The following is a 14800-nucleotide window of genomic DNA, read 5'->3' on the forward strand; positions in this document are numbered from 1 at the left end:
AGGAAAGAGAGAAGCATAGCCCAGGGACCTCTTATCTCACCCCAAACGAGGGTCCCGAGCAAGTTCCATATCTTGATGCTCTACACTGGCTTCATCCTGGTTTCCCTACCAATGCCTTACACACCTACAATCACACGTCTGTATGGGGCAGGGACACATAATCCTAATACTCATCGTTTAGCTGCCATGTCTTTGTAGCAGAAAGAAGTGATAGCTTTATTCCATGGGTTCATTTTTAAACCATGTCACTTTTAATATACAAATACTAAATAGAGAGATCAAAATGATTTGTAAGGACTGTGTTCAGTTGAGACAGCATTCGTGGCACTGCAGTAAAACAAAGAGAAACATGCAGAGAGTCAGTGCAGAGAGAAGCCTCAGAAAAACCTGCAGTGCAGCAGTATGAGTAAACTAGCTAACGAAACACTTGATATCTTTGTGCAGCAAGCCACATTAAATGAGGCTTGAAAGAGTAATCTGGACATGCACTTAGTGAAAGGAGCAGACTGAAAAATAAAGAACCAGCTATACAGCTTCAAGCCATGATATTGAAAAAGAAACAATAAATGAACCAGTTCAGGGTTAACAGTAAATGAACCAGTTCAGGGTTAAAGACAAAATTAAGCATACTTGCAAACTGTGAAAAAAAATGGAGCTAAAAAATAGAAGACACCTTTGTATCATCTATTTTGACTTCCTGAATAAGAGATGCTATTACATGTTGCCCCTCTTTTAATATCTAGGTTGCCTTTTCAGGTACAGTTAAACCAACACAATATTTAGCTACATGAAAACAAGTATCCTTGGTTAACTGTGTCACTGAACTACACTGTTAGGCTAAAGGACAGAAATATTATTTCTGCCCTTGGGGGAATAAACAGCTCTGCTCCACAGGCAGAGGACAGGGAAGACAATTCAGTTCATAACTGAGGGCATGCCCAAAAGATACTAAGCCACAACACTGTCAGAAAAAAACAACAAAACCCCATCATAACAGCTGCTCTTCCCAAGTACAAAATCTGTATTTTTCCCCAAAGCTGGTGTTTGGCTAAATTTCAACTTCATGAAGGAAGCTCACCAGTATATTCATATTCACCTCCAGAACAGGCTTCCCATTTCTACCCTGACCTCTCCCTGTTCATGTACCATTTTCATCCTCAAGAGATTTCAGACCTCACCAGTTTTGGAGAAAAAGGCAGGATACAAGCTAAGCAAAATCCAGGAAAAAATGAAAGGGGGGGGGGGAAGGGAGAAAAGATTGTTCTCCATTCCTACAGGCAGTCATAAAAACCCTGAAGCATAAGATTTGATTATAATCATATCTTTATTTAGAGCTGCAAGTGCAGTGGGGCATACCTAAGGCAATGCTTAACCCTCTGTCCTCTAAACAAGATTCAATAATTTCCACACAGCTTCTAGAGAGTAGCAGCAGAAAAGACTTGTGTATGCAATACTACTGTGAAGGAAGAGCTGCATGTCCTGTACTTACAAAGGGAGAAAACAGTAAAAGGGCTTAGTAAAGGTTTCAAAGCAAAAGAAGGAAAGAAAAGGGGAACTGTGGGCATACACAGAAGGCTATCAAGTCTAGTACTTAGCATAATAGATGACAGTATTTTGCCTACAGTTAAATTCAAAGATAGAAATGCATGTAAATATAATCTTAATAATGTCAAACCAAGAATTCAACACTGCATCAGACCCCCTATATATTCATCCTTACCTGACATCTGGATTGAACACCAACATTCTTTTGTGCTGTCCTCCTGGCACACACAATGCTAAGTGCAGAGACAAAATCATTTTCCTCTTATTTAATGCTCACTTGTCCATACATCCCAAGACAACATTACTCTTTTATGATAAGCATTGAACAAGTTGCTTAGAGAGATGTTTATCCATGAAGGTGCCATTTTCTCACACAGATTCAAAAAAACAAAAAAGAATATAAATAACATCAATAACTATCTGTGGATACAGTTTGCTGATATGATCTTCAGTTTGTGCTCCCAGTTGTACTATTCTGGCTGTCAGCCTGCAAACATCTAAGCAGGTAATTCATACCACTGCGTATCATTAGGCTGTCCTCATGATTTACCACAACTTGTTATGGGTTCTGCAGGCTTGTTATTAATGATTTAAATAAGAATGTAGAAGTATCTTACAATGAATTTCTTTCCTGGTATGGTTTTTTAAAGTGTCCTGTAATTGACTTCAAGCACATCAGCATTTTCATTTGTCTTATAAATGGCTTAATATTGAAGCAACCAATTTTCTGGATTTTGAGGAGTCATCACTTTTCAGATTCTTGGGAGGAAGGTTGTAAACAATTCCCCCCCCAACATTTTAAAGTACTGTTCACACAAAGATGATGCTTTCACTACACCAACAATCCTTTAAATTTGGGTGAATATGAAATTCTTAAAGCTTCAGATACATTATTTACAGTTTTTGCTATATTCTGTTCACACAAATTCGCACATGGGAGAAAATGGTGACTTGCATATAGGCAAACATTATGTCTTTAAGATAGAGATTACTTCCCCTCCCCCCATCACAATGAAGTAGAGTAGAGTAGAGTAGAGTAGAGTAGAGTAGAATAGAATAGAATAGAATAGAATAGAATAGAATAGAATAGAATAGAATAGAATAGAATAGACCAAGTTGGAAAAGACCTTTGAGATCACTGAGTCCAACCTAACATCCAACACTATCTAGTCAACTAAACCATGGCACCAAGCACCCCAGCCAGTCTCTTCCTAAACACCTCCAGTGATGGTGACTCCACAACCTCCCTGGGCAGCCCATTCCAATGGGCAATCACTCTTCCTGGGAAGAACTTCTTCCAAACATCCAGCCTAAACCCCCCTGGCGCAGCTTGAGATGGTGTCCTCTTGTTCTGGTGCTGGTTGCTTGGGAGAAGAGACCAACCCCCTCCTGGCTACACCCTCCCTTCAGGGAGTTGTAGACAGCAATAAGGTCTCCCCTGAGCTTCCTCTTCTCCAGGCTAAGCAACCCCAGCTCCCTCAACCTCTCCTCATAGGGCTTGTGCTCCAAACCACTCCCCAGCTTTGTTGCCTTTCTCTGGACACATTCCAGCAAGTCAACATCTTTCCTAAACTGAGGGGTCCAGAACTGGACACAGTACTCAAGGTGTGGCCTAACCAGTGCTGAGTACAGGGGCACAATGACCTCCTTGCTCCTGCTGGCCACACTGTTCCTCCGAAGGGCGAACTTCAGCCTGTTTAAGAAACTTATTTGTAAAGTCCCCTGGGTAGCAGCTCTCATAAACCAAGGGGTTCAGGAGGGTTGGACCTACTTCAAACAGGAGCTCTTGAAGGCACAGGAACTGGCAGTTCCCACGTGCCGAAAGGCAATCCGGCGGGGAAGGCGACCGGCCTGGATGAGCAAGCAGCTCCTGGAGGATTTAAGGGGGAAAAAGAGGCTGTATCACCTTTGGAAGGAGGGGAAGGCTTCTCGAGGTATGTTCAAGGAAGTTGTTAGATTATGTGGGAATAAAATTAGGGAGGCAAAGGCCCAGCTGGAACTGAAGCTGGCCACCTCTGTCAAAGATAATAAAAAGCATTTTTATAAATATATTAACAATAAGAAGAATGGCAGGAAGAACCTCCACTCCTTATTGGACCTGGAGGGGAACACGGTGACTGAAGATGAGGAAAAGGCTGAGGTCCTGAACGCCTTCTTTGCCTCAATTTTTAACAGCAAGGCAGGAGTTCAGGACAAGTGGCCTCCTGAGCTGGGCGATGGGGTCGGGGAGCAGTATAGTGCCCCGGTAATCCATGAGGAGTTAGTTCGGGACCTGCTGAGCCACTTGGACACTCACAAGTCCATGGGACCGGATGGGATCCATCCTAGGGTGCTGAGAGAGCTGGCAGATGAGCTGGCCAAGCCCCTCTCCATCATTTTCCTCCAGTCCTGGCTCACCGGTAAGGTCCCAGATGACTGGAAACTGGCCAATGTGGTCCCCATCCATAAGAAAGGTCGGATGGAGGAACCTGGAAACTACAGGCCAGTCAGCCTGACCTCAGTGCAAGGGAAAGTGATGGAGCAGATTATCCTGGAGACAATAACTGCACACCTGAAGAATGGCCAAGGGCTCAGGTCCAGCCAACATAGATTTAGGAAAGGCAGGTCCTGCCTCTCCAACCTGATCTCCTTCTATGATCAGGTGACCCATCTGGTGGATGTGGGGAGGCCTGTGGATGTGGTCTACCTGGACTTCAGCAAGGCCTTTGACACCATCCCCCACACCAAACTGCTGGCTAAGCTGTCAGCCCGTGGCTTGGACCACTACACTTTGTGCTGGGTTAGGAACTGGCTGGAGGGGCGAGCCCTGAGAGTGGTGGTGAATGGTGCCACATCCAGCTGGTGGCCAGTCACCAGTGGCGTCCCCCAGGGATCAGTGCTGGGCCCCGTCCTTTTTAACATCTTCATTGATGATCTGGATGAGGGGGTTGAGTCAGTCATCAGCAAGTTTGCAGATGACACCAAGTTAGGAGCAGATGTTAGTCAGTTAGAGGGCAGAAAGGCTCTGCAGAGGGACCTCGACAGACTGGACAGGTGGGCAGAGTCCAATGGGATGTCATTCAACAAGTCCAAGTGCCGAGTGCTGCACTTTGGCCACAGCAATCCCATGCAGAGCTACAGGCTGGGGTCGGAGTGGCTGGAGAGCTCCCAAACAGAGAGGGACCTGGGGGTGCTGATCGACAGCCACCTGAATATGAGCCAGCAGTGTGCCCAGGTGGCCAAGAGGGCCAATGGCATCCTGGCCTGCATTAGGAATAGTGTGGCCAGCAGGAGCAGGGAGGTCATAGTGCCCCTGTACTCTGCTTTGGTTAGGCCGCACCTTGAGTACTGTGTCCAGTTCTGGGCCCCTCAGTTTAAGAAGGACATCAAAACACTTGAATGTGTCCAGAGAAGGGCAACAAGGCTGGTGAGAGGCCTTGAACACAAGCCCTATGAGGAGAGGCTGAGGGAGCTGGGATTGTTTAGCCTGGAGAAGAGGAGGCTCAGGGGTGACCTCATTGCCCTCTACAACTACCTGAAAGGTGGTTGTAGCCAGGAGGGGGTTGGTCTCTTCTCCCAGGCAACCAGTACCAGAACAAGGGGACACAGTCTCAAGCTGCACCAGGGGAGGTTTAGACTCGAGGTGAGGAGGAAGTTCTTCACCGAGCAAGTCATTCGTCATTGGAATGTGCTGCCCAGGGAGGTGGTTGAGTCACTGTCCCTGGAGGCGTTCAAGAGGAGATTGGATGTGGCACTTGGTGCCATGGTCTAGTCATGGGGTCTGTGTTGATAGGTTGGACTCGATGATCCTCGAGGTCCTTTCCAACCTAAGTTATACTGTGATACTGTGATACTGGCCAGGATGCCAGTGGCCTTCTTAGCCACTTGGGCACACTGCTGGCTCACATTCAGCCCACTATCAACCAGTACCCCCAGGTCCCTTTCTGGCTGCTCTCCAGCCGCTCTGGCCCCAGTCTGTAGCACTGCATGGGGTTGTTGTGGCCAATGTCTAGAACCCGGCACTTAGATGTATTAAATCTCATGCTGTTGGACTCTGCCCATCTGTCCAGCCTGTCAAGATCCCTCTGCAGAGCTCTCCTACCCTCTAACAGATCAACACCTGCCCCCAGCTTGATGTCGTCTGCAAACTTATGATGACAGACTGAGTCCCCTCATCCAGGTCATTGATAAATATATGAAAGAGCATGGGGCCCAGTACTGATCCCTGGGGAACACCACTTGTACTAATTATCTTGTATGATGTGATGGGTTGGGGCAAACCCCCTCCCCACCACGCGCAGAAATAACGACTCAAACAAACAGATTGCAAAAGTGATGGAAAGTTTAAATAGAGAACAGTGAGTGCATGCAGAAGGCTAGAAACACAGTGACAAAAGAGATCCCAAAACAGTCCCAGAAGGATTCCACCCCCACCTGAGGGTGCATCCAAAACCCCCAGGGCTCCTCCTTCCCCCCCCTACTATTAGGCTAGTCTCAGCTGGCCAGATCTGAGACTGCCCATCCCCCCGTGGCCTTCGGCCTAGCCAGGCCCATGGCCGGGAGATCTCTCCCTCAGTTACCGGGTGTCAGAGAGGAAGGAAAAGAGGAAGTGCCAGACTCTGCCGTAAAATTTATAGTGGTGCAAGGGATTATGGTAGAAATACATAATTTCCTGTGTCCACCCACTGGGCTGGACTTCTGGATACAGGAAACACCCCTGTAGCAGAGGACACCCAGCCCAAACTATGACATATGAAAATGAGGAAATACCATATATTAGCTCTAAGTTTGTTCCTGGTCACATTGAATCTGCAGTAAATAAAGCCTGAGTTGAAATTATACTGTCCCTGTGTTTGTAGCTGCTACATGATGGCAAAGGCTACTTTTATATTGATTTATAATTTGCATCATCCCCCTGCACCATTATCTGCGTTGTTCTGCCCTGGCAGAGGTTCACTGCCTGGTTTGTACAAGGGTAAGCAAAGGGGAATCAGCTTTACGGGGTTGCTGAAGGGAAAAAAAAGTGATACAGCACTTCACACCAAGTAAAGACAGAAGAGAAAAACACTGACCTGAAATATTGCAGTAGATATAAGGGAAGAGCAAAAGTCCATGGCAGTGACAAACTTGCAGAAAGAGAAAGAATCAGGATTAATTGGTAGTTTCCCAGCAAAAATGAGCAAGGAGCATAAACTGTTTAACATAATCCCAGGATATAAAAAGGAAACAATGGCCTACTGACAGAGAACAAAAAATAAAAAACAAGGGAAAGAGAAAACAAGAGTTTCTTTCTTTGCTGTAGTGGCTGTGGTTTATCAGATGCTACACACCTTGCAGTGCAATTTAATTGGATCAAGAGCTCTGTAGTATTATCTGACCACATAATCACATTAACGTTTGACTTATTTGCTTAAACCAGAACAAGTAGGTAGCAAAGGCTCAGGGAATTATGTAAACTAGATCACTCATTTCTCCATGAATCCTGAAAGACTCAGAGAGGTTTAAATTATAAGAAAATTTTTTTTAATCTTCTTAAAAATAATAATAAAAAATAACAAAATTAAAACTCCAAACCAGTGTTGTTGACCTGTACTCTCTTAAACAAATCAGTGGGTGATGTGTACCACCACAGAGCATGTTTATTTTCAGTAGCTTTTCATATATGCTGTGAACTGATCTGTGACTTATTTAACTATATATAAAAGCAGCAGTGGGGTAAAGAATTTGAGATATCGAAATCAAACAGAAAATGGTCTTCTGTGGCTTTTGAGTATGTCACACAATGGCTGCTCTGGACTGTAATTCCTACCAACAAACATCTCATTCCCTCCTGTGTATGCAAAAATTAAATGCAGCTGTGGTGAGATGGGGAGGTGTATACTTCCCTGCAAAGTAGCAGTGAAGCAGAAGGAAGGGGGAGGGGGAAAAACTGAGAAGCAACACATGCAGCAGACCCCACAGTTCTTTCCATTAGATCTACCTGGGCTCAAATCTATGCTCTGTTCACATTCATAATTTATTTTCTGTACTTATTCTATTTGATTTTTGGAACTGAACCCACATTTTAGTCAAGGTGCTACTTTACATAAACATGACAGTATCTCTCTTTCATCATTAATTGTGTGGTCACCATTTGTATTATTCACTACTACTATGTGACAACCAGCAATCCTGGCCAAGTTTGCCTTGGTCATTACTTCTTTCACTTACTCTGTGCAAAGTAGAAAATCCAAAACCGCTAAGTGTGAGAACTTTTTTTTTTTCCAGTGTGCAGCAACTGAAAGTCGATATAGGGTAGTGAAAGGTAGAATTAGCTGTTTGGGTGGGTTGGATTGGTTGATGGGTTGGACACGATGATCTTGAAGGTCTCTTCCAACCTGGTTTGGTTTATTCTAATAAAGGTTATTCTAATAAAGAACATAAATACAGTTGAAATTTGTGATCTTCTCCCTGTATTACTAAACCATCAGACTCCCTTACTAAAACTGAAAGTTTTATTAGAGTTGAAGCTGGTTTTCCTCTATTGTTTTGGTATTAGCTGCAAGAGTTATATATGAAGAGCCTACCCAGCCCAGTGAGATAGAGGTATGGTTTTTTTTTTCATTTTAATTTAAAGTGCCTGCAACTCACCAGTAAGCTATATCTGCTATTTAAAAATAGGATATTATCAAAGGGTCTGGAATTCATTCTGTGCAGGGAAAGTGCTAAATCTTCATGCACACTAGATATACCAAGTGGTACTTCCATAGGAGTAGGGAAAGGACTGAAGTTAGAGATGACTCACACTAAAAGGCTTTCAGTGTCTCTCTCTCCCCTCCTCCTTCTCTCCTCTCTAATTTGGCAGCCAAGAAGGTAGGCAAGCTGGAAGCTTTTAGTTCTGCCTGATAGTCTAACAAAATACCTAGTGCAGTTGCAGTGAGCCAGCATAAAAGCATGGTGTCTGATTAGATGAGATACCAGGAGATGAAAAAAAGATTTCAGTGCCTGCTGAGTTGAATCGGAAGTCAGATTGAAATGAGGTGTTCCTCACACAGACAGCACAGGCACTGGGGAAGAGTATGAAGTGAAAAACGAGCAAATGTAGGGAATGCTAATGTTTTAGAATAAAAGCTGGAGCAGCTGGCAATTAAAAACAACCCCACAAAAAAAAACCACACAACTAAAATCAAACAAACAAAAAACCCAGCCAACCAACCAACCTAACAAAAACCAGCAGTCATATACTCTAATCACAAAGAGTGTTAGTATCACTAAAAGACACTTAAGCATGTACAGAAGTAGCCTCCATTGAAGGCCAAGGAGGAACTGCAGGTACTCAGTGCCTTCCATAAGGCTGTACACATTCTTTAAAATATATATACCTCTGATTAAATCCCTTCCCAATTAAGGAAGAACATTAAAAAGTCCAAATTTCCCATTTAGTAGAATAGAATAGAATAGAATAGAATAGAATAGAATAGAATAGAATAGGAGTTGATTGGGAGGGACCTACAATGATCATCTAGTCCAACTGACATGAACACCAGTTTCCTTATGAATTCTAAGTTATATCAAAGGTATTACTAAGTCTGGAATTTCACACAGCTCAATGTAACATCTTCCTTCCTCTTTGACCCACACAAGTAGGTGTGGATGCTAAAACAAAGCAAGGAAAGTAAGATTGAAAATGTTACCAGGTTCAGCAAATAGAAGCTAGTTCTTTAAAGAGAAAAGAGGTGTACACAGCTGAGGTATTATTTAAAAAAAAAATAAAATAACAAAGGACTAAACAGACTACATCCACTGAACTGATTTATCTTTGTTCCTAATGTTATTACTTGCACTGACTGCTCATTTCAAGATCCTCCATGACCTTCTCTATCCCTCATAAGTGGGAGGGTGAGAGCAAGCAATAAAAAAACCAAGCTAATTTTCCTCCTTTTTCAGTATTAAACATTCTGCAATCCTCAACTTCCTTTAACTCCTACTAAACATGAAAAATATAATCATCTTATATGTCATGCTTTCAGAATTTTTTTATTTAATTTTCATTAAAAATAAATATTTGAAAAATAATTTTAAAGTGTTTGCAATCATGCAGATGAATCTTGATTTCACCTCTGTTCAAATTCCTAGTCTCTGTGTAATTACTTGTGTAAAACACCTCTTGTGAATAGCAAGTAAATCATCAATGATGAGACTCTTTGGGATGGTTTTGAAGAGACCCAGCTGCTGTCTTTATGCTAAAGAACATCCATAAAGCAAGTGATTAAACAACGTGGTATTTTTGCATGTCAGAGATGTGCTTGGATATTAATCATGCTTAGATGTGAATATCAAATCACCACTCTGAAAAGCAGTTACAGCTCCCATTTACAGACTGGTAATTTGAGGCACAGGTGAAGTGACTTGCTTCATAGTTTCATAGTTTCATTCAGGGTTAGAGGGGACCACAAGGATCATCTAGTTCCAACCCCCCTGCCATGGGCAGGGACACCCCACACTAGATCAGGCTGGACAGAGCCTCATCCAGCCTGCTCTTAAACACCCCCAGGGACGGGGCCTCGACCACCTCCCTGGACAACACATTCCAGGGTTTCACCACTCTCAGGGTTAAGAACCTCCTCATCACATCTAGCCTGAATCTCCCCACCTCCAGCTTCATTCCATTCCCCCCAGTCCTATCACTACCTGAGATCCTGAGAAGTCCTCCCCCAGCCTTCCTGTAGGCCCCCTTCAGATACTGGTAGGCCACAATTAGGTCACCTCGGAGCCTTCTCTTCTCCAGACTGAACAGCCCCAACTCCTTCAGTCTGTCCTCATAGGAGAGGTGCTCCAGCCCTCTGATCATCCTTGTGGCCCTTCTCTGGACACGTTCCAGCACCTCCATATCCCTCTTGTAATAGGGGCTCCAGAACTGGACGCAGTACTCCAGGTGGGGTCTCACCAGGGCTGACCAGAGGGGGAGGATCACCTCCCTTGACCTGCTAGCCACACTTCTCCTGATGCAGCCCAGGATCTGATTGGCTTTGCGGGCTGCAAGTGCACATTGAGAGCTCATGTTGAGCTTTTTGTCCACCAGCACCCCCAAGTCTCTCTCCTCAGGGCTGCTTTCCAGCCAGTCACTGCCCAGCCTGTATTTGTGCCTGGGATTGCCTCGACCCAGATGCAGGACCCTGCACTTGCTCTTATTGAACCTCATGAGGTTGGCTTGTGCCCACCTCTCCAGCCTGTCAAGGTCCCTCTGGATGGCCTCCCTTCCCTCCAGCGTGTCTGCTGCACCACACAGCTTGGTGTCATCAGCAAACTTGCTGAGGGTGCACTCAATGCCACTGTCCATGGCACCCACAAGGATGTTGAGCAAGACAGGTCCTAGGACTGATCCCTGAGGGACTCCGCTCGTCACTGGCCTCCACTGGGACATGGACCCATTGACAGCCACTCTTTGGGTGCGGCCATCAAGCCAGTTCCTTATCCATCTAGTGGTCCACCCATCAAACCCATGTGTCACCAGTTTGGAGACCAGGATGTGGTGCGGGACAGTGTCGAAGGCTTTGCTCAGGTCCAGGTAAACGACATCAGTTGCTCGCCCTTCATCTATTAATTTTGTCACCTGCTCATAGAAGGCCACCAGGTTGGTCAGGCAGGATTTGCCCTTGGCAAAGCCATGCTGACTGTTCTCAATCACCTCTTCACTATTCTTTTGAGCGAGTAGTGACTCCAGGAGGATCTGCTCCATGATCTTTCCAGGCACAGAGTTGAGACTGACTGGCCTGTAGTTCCCTGGTTCCTCCTTCTTACCCTTTTTGAAGATGGGGGCAATGTTTCCCCTTTTCCAGTCTGTGGGGACTTCAGCAGATTGCCATGACTTTTGATATATAATAGAGAGGGGTTTAGCAACCTCATCTGCCAGTTCTCTCAGTACCCGTGGGTGTATCCCGTCGGGTCCCATGGACTTGAACACTTTCAGGTTCTTCAGGTGATCACGAACCTGATCTGCACTTACAATGGGCAGTTCTTCCTCCCCGTCCCTGGCATTGTCTTCCATAACATCAGGAGTGTGGCTAGAGGCCCTTGCAGTGAAGACTGAGGTAAAGAAGTTATTGAGTACCTCAGCCTTTTCCTCATCACTTGTGACCATGTCACCATTTTCCTTTCTGAGGGGGCCCACACCTTCCCTAGTCTTCTTCTTCCCATTAATATACCTGTAGAAGTTCTTAGTATTCCCTTTAATCTCCCTGGCTAGATTAAATTCAAACTCTGCTTTGGCTTTCCTAACCAGGACTCTTGCTGCTCGGGCAGCTTCCTTATATTCCCTGTGTTCTACCTGTCCTTCTCTCCACTTCCTGTAGAGTTTCCTTTTAAGTAATAGTGTGTCCAGTAGCTCCTTGCCCATCCAGGCAGGCCTCCTAGCATTCTTACCTGCTTTTCTCTTTGTTGGTATACAGAGCTCCTGGACACAGAGGAGGTGGTCCTTGAATACTGACCAGCTGTCCTGGGTCCCTCTTCCCTCCAGGGCTTTGTCCCACGACACTTTGGCTAGCAGATCCCTGAAACGATCAAAATCTGCATGCCTAAAGTCTAGGGTCGTAAGCTTGGAATACTTCCTCCTGATTGCCCTGAGGATATTAAATTCAACTGCTTCATGGTCACTGCAGCCAAGGCCGTCTATGAGCCTCACATTGCTTACCAGCCCTTCCATGTTGGTGAGAACAAGGTCCAGCATAGCACCATTTCTTGTTGGTTCCTCCACCATTTGGAGGAGGAAGTTGTCTTCTATGCAGTCCAGGAACATCCTGGATTGCTGGTGCCTTGCTGTGTTGTCCCTCCAGCAGATATCTGGGTGGTTGAAATCACCCATGAGGACCAGGGCTTGTGACCTGGAAGCTGCTTCTATTTGCCTATGGAGGGCCTCATCTGCTTGGATCTGCTGGTCAGGTGGCCTGTAGGAGACCCCCACAGTAATATCTCCTTCCCCTGTCCTGCCTTTAATTTTAACCCATACGCTCTCAACTAGCTCATCATCCCTCCCCAGTTGGAGCTCCACTGATTCCAACTGGCTATTGACATAGAGGGCAACACCTCCTCCTCTCCTTCCCTGCCTATCCTTCCTAAAGAGTTTATACCCATCTCTCCCTACATTCCAGTCATGGGATTCATCTCACCAAGTTTCAGTAACAGCCACTATGTCGTGGCATCCCAGCAGCACAGTGGCCCTTAACTCATCCTGTTTGTTGACCAAGCTGCGCGCATTCGCATAGAAGCACTTCAGCTGGGCTGGCCCTGTCCTCCTCTTGTGCCAATTCCCCTTGGTTTCCACAGAATGTCCTGGTGGATCATTCGTGGCTTGCCTCAGGGCAGCAAGTTGAGAGCCCTTACCAGCTCTCCTCTCTACTGCTGGTGAGCTGCCCCTCTGTTTGTCACCAGCCAGCAGGAGACTATTAACCCCTTCCCCCTTCAAATCTAGTTTAAAGCCCTATCAATGAGCCCTGCCAATTCCTGCCCCAGGATTCTTTTCCCCCTCTGGGACAAGTGTGTCCCATAAGTTGTTTTCAGCTCTGGTGCCTTGAAAACCAATCCATGATTGTGGAACCCAAAGCCCTGTTGATGGCACCAGCCCCTGAGCCATGAATTGATCTGTGTACACTGATTCCTCAGTGTATCCTCATCCATTGCTGACGTTAGAGGGATGGCAGAGAACACGACTTGAGCCCCTGATCCCTTTAGCATTTGCCCTAAGGTTCTGAAGTCTTTTTTAATAGATTGTGATCCTCTCATTGTTACATCGTCACTGCCCACCTGAAAGACCAGCAGTGGGTAGTAGTCTGAAGGACTCACGAGGTTGGGAATTCTATCAACAACGTCTTTTACTTGGGCACCAGGGAGGCAGCTGACCGCTCTATGAAATTGGTCTGGTCTGCATATTGGGCCCTCTGTTCCCCTCAGTAGGGAGTCTCCTGTGACGATGACCCTGCGAGGTTTCTTTTCTGGGTAAGTTTTGATGGCTGGCCTGAGGCAACCTGTCATTGGTGCAGCTTCTGACCTTCTTGAGTCCTCGACCTTACCAATGACCTGTTCCTCCTGCAGAGCCTCATACCTGTTCTGTAACTGCACTGGAGGCAGCGTGCTGCTCACAGGAGCAGACTTCCTTTGTTTGCATTTCTTCCGTCGGGCAGAGACCTGTTCCCATTGGCCCTGCTCATGTGGGTTACTACAGGGAGGTTGAGAATCTTGCTTCTGGGAAGGTATCAAACTCCCTGTTCCCCTAAGTGTTACCCCCTGTTCTGGTTTAGAAGAGATTACATTATGGGAATCGTCAATTTTCTGCTTGCCATCTCTTCTAGCTTTTAGCCTTTCCACCTCTTCTTTTAGTTTGACCACCATGCTCATCAGATCACTGACCTGCTCACACCTGACACAGGAGCTGCTCCCTCCATCCTCCAAAAGACCCCAAATAACAGTCTAGGTTCTTTGATGACAATGAAATATCACAAGCAAACAAGAAAACCAAACAACCCAAAATCCAGAACCCTGGAAATGGGAAAAACATACTGCCAATGTTAGAAAATAGGAATTCAAATTAGAAAAAAAAAATCCTAACCTTGTGCAATCTTTTTTTTATCCTCTAAAAGGAAATATAGCCACACATTTTGCACAATGAACAGCCCTTCGCAGGCCCTAAATCAGACACCAAAAAATATTTCTCCTGTCCTAAATCATAGCTCTACCCTCATTACAGAAATATATATATATATGTAGAACAAGGGAGAGAAAAATGAGAATTGCTCTGTTTAATTGCGATAACAACAAGGACTGTTTAGTATATCTACAAGACGTGTTTTTGCATAAAATATGCTGGGTATGCAAGTGACTCTCAGAAGTAATTTTCCACTGTTTGTGTTTATATATAAATACATGCATATGAAACATTCACTGAAGCATATATATATAAAATGTTTCATAAACCCAGTGGAACAACAGCTGTAAATCATTACCAAAATTAGAAACTAAAACCTTCGTTTGTGTCAGCTGTGTAGAGGGTAGGAAGTTATTTATAAGATACCATAAATATATAGTTGAATTTCCTACTGAACTCAAAAAAGGTACACTAGCTATTCATAAAGCTGAGTCAGTGACTGTAAGAAGATGAGTTTGCAGAGCAGTGCTGAGCTGGACTAGGGCAATCACTGTGACATTTAGTGGTTACAATACCACTGGAACAGCAATCAACTCCTCCAGAGGAAGTAGTAATGTGCTTACTCAAATTTTCTGCCCTCCCTCAGGTTCATGAATTCAC

Source organism: Melanerpes formicivorus, unplaced genomic scaffold, assembly GCF_026170545.1.
Source record: "Melanerpes formicivorus ecotype bairdi unplaced genomic scaffold, bMelFor1.0.p_v2 SCAF_9, whole genome shotgun sequence".
NCBI classification, from domain to species: domain Eukaryota; kingdom Metazoa; phylum Chordata; class Aves; order Piciformes; family Picidae; genus Melanerpes; species Melanerpes formicivorus.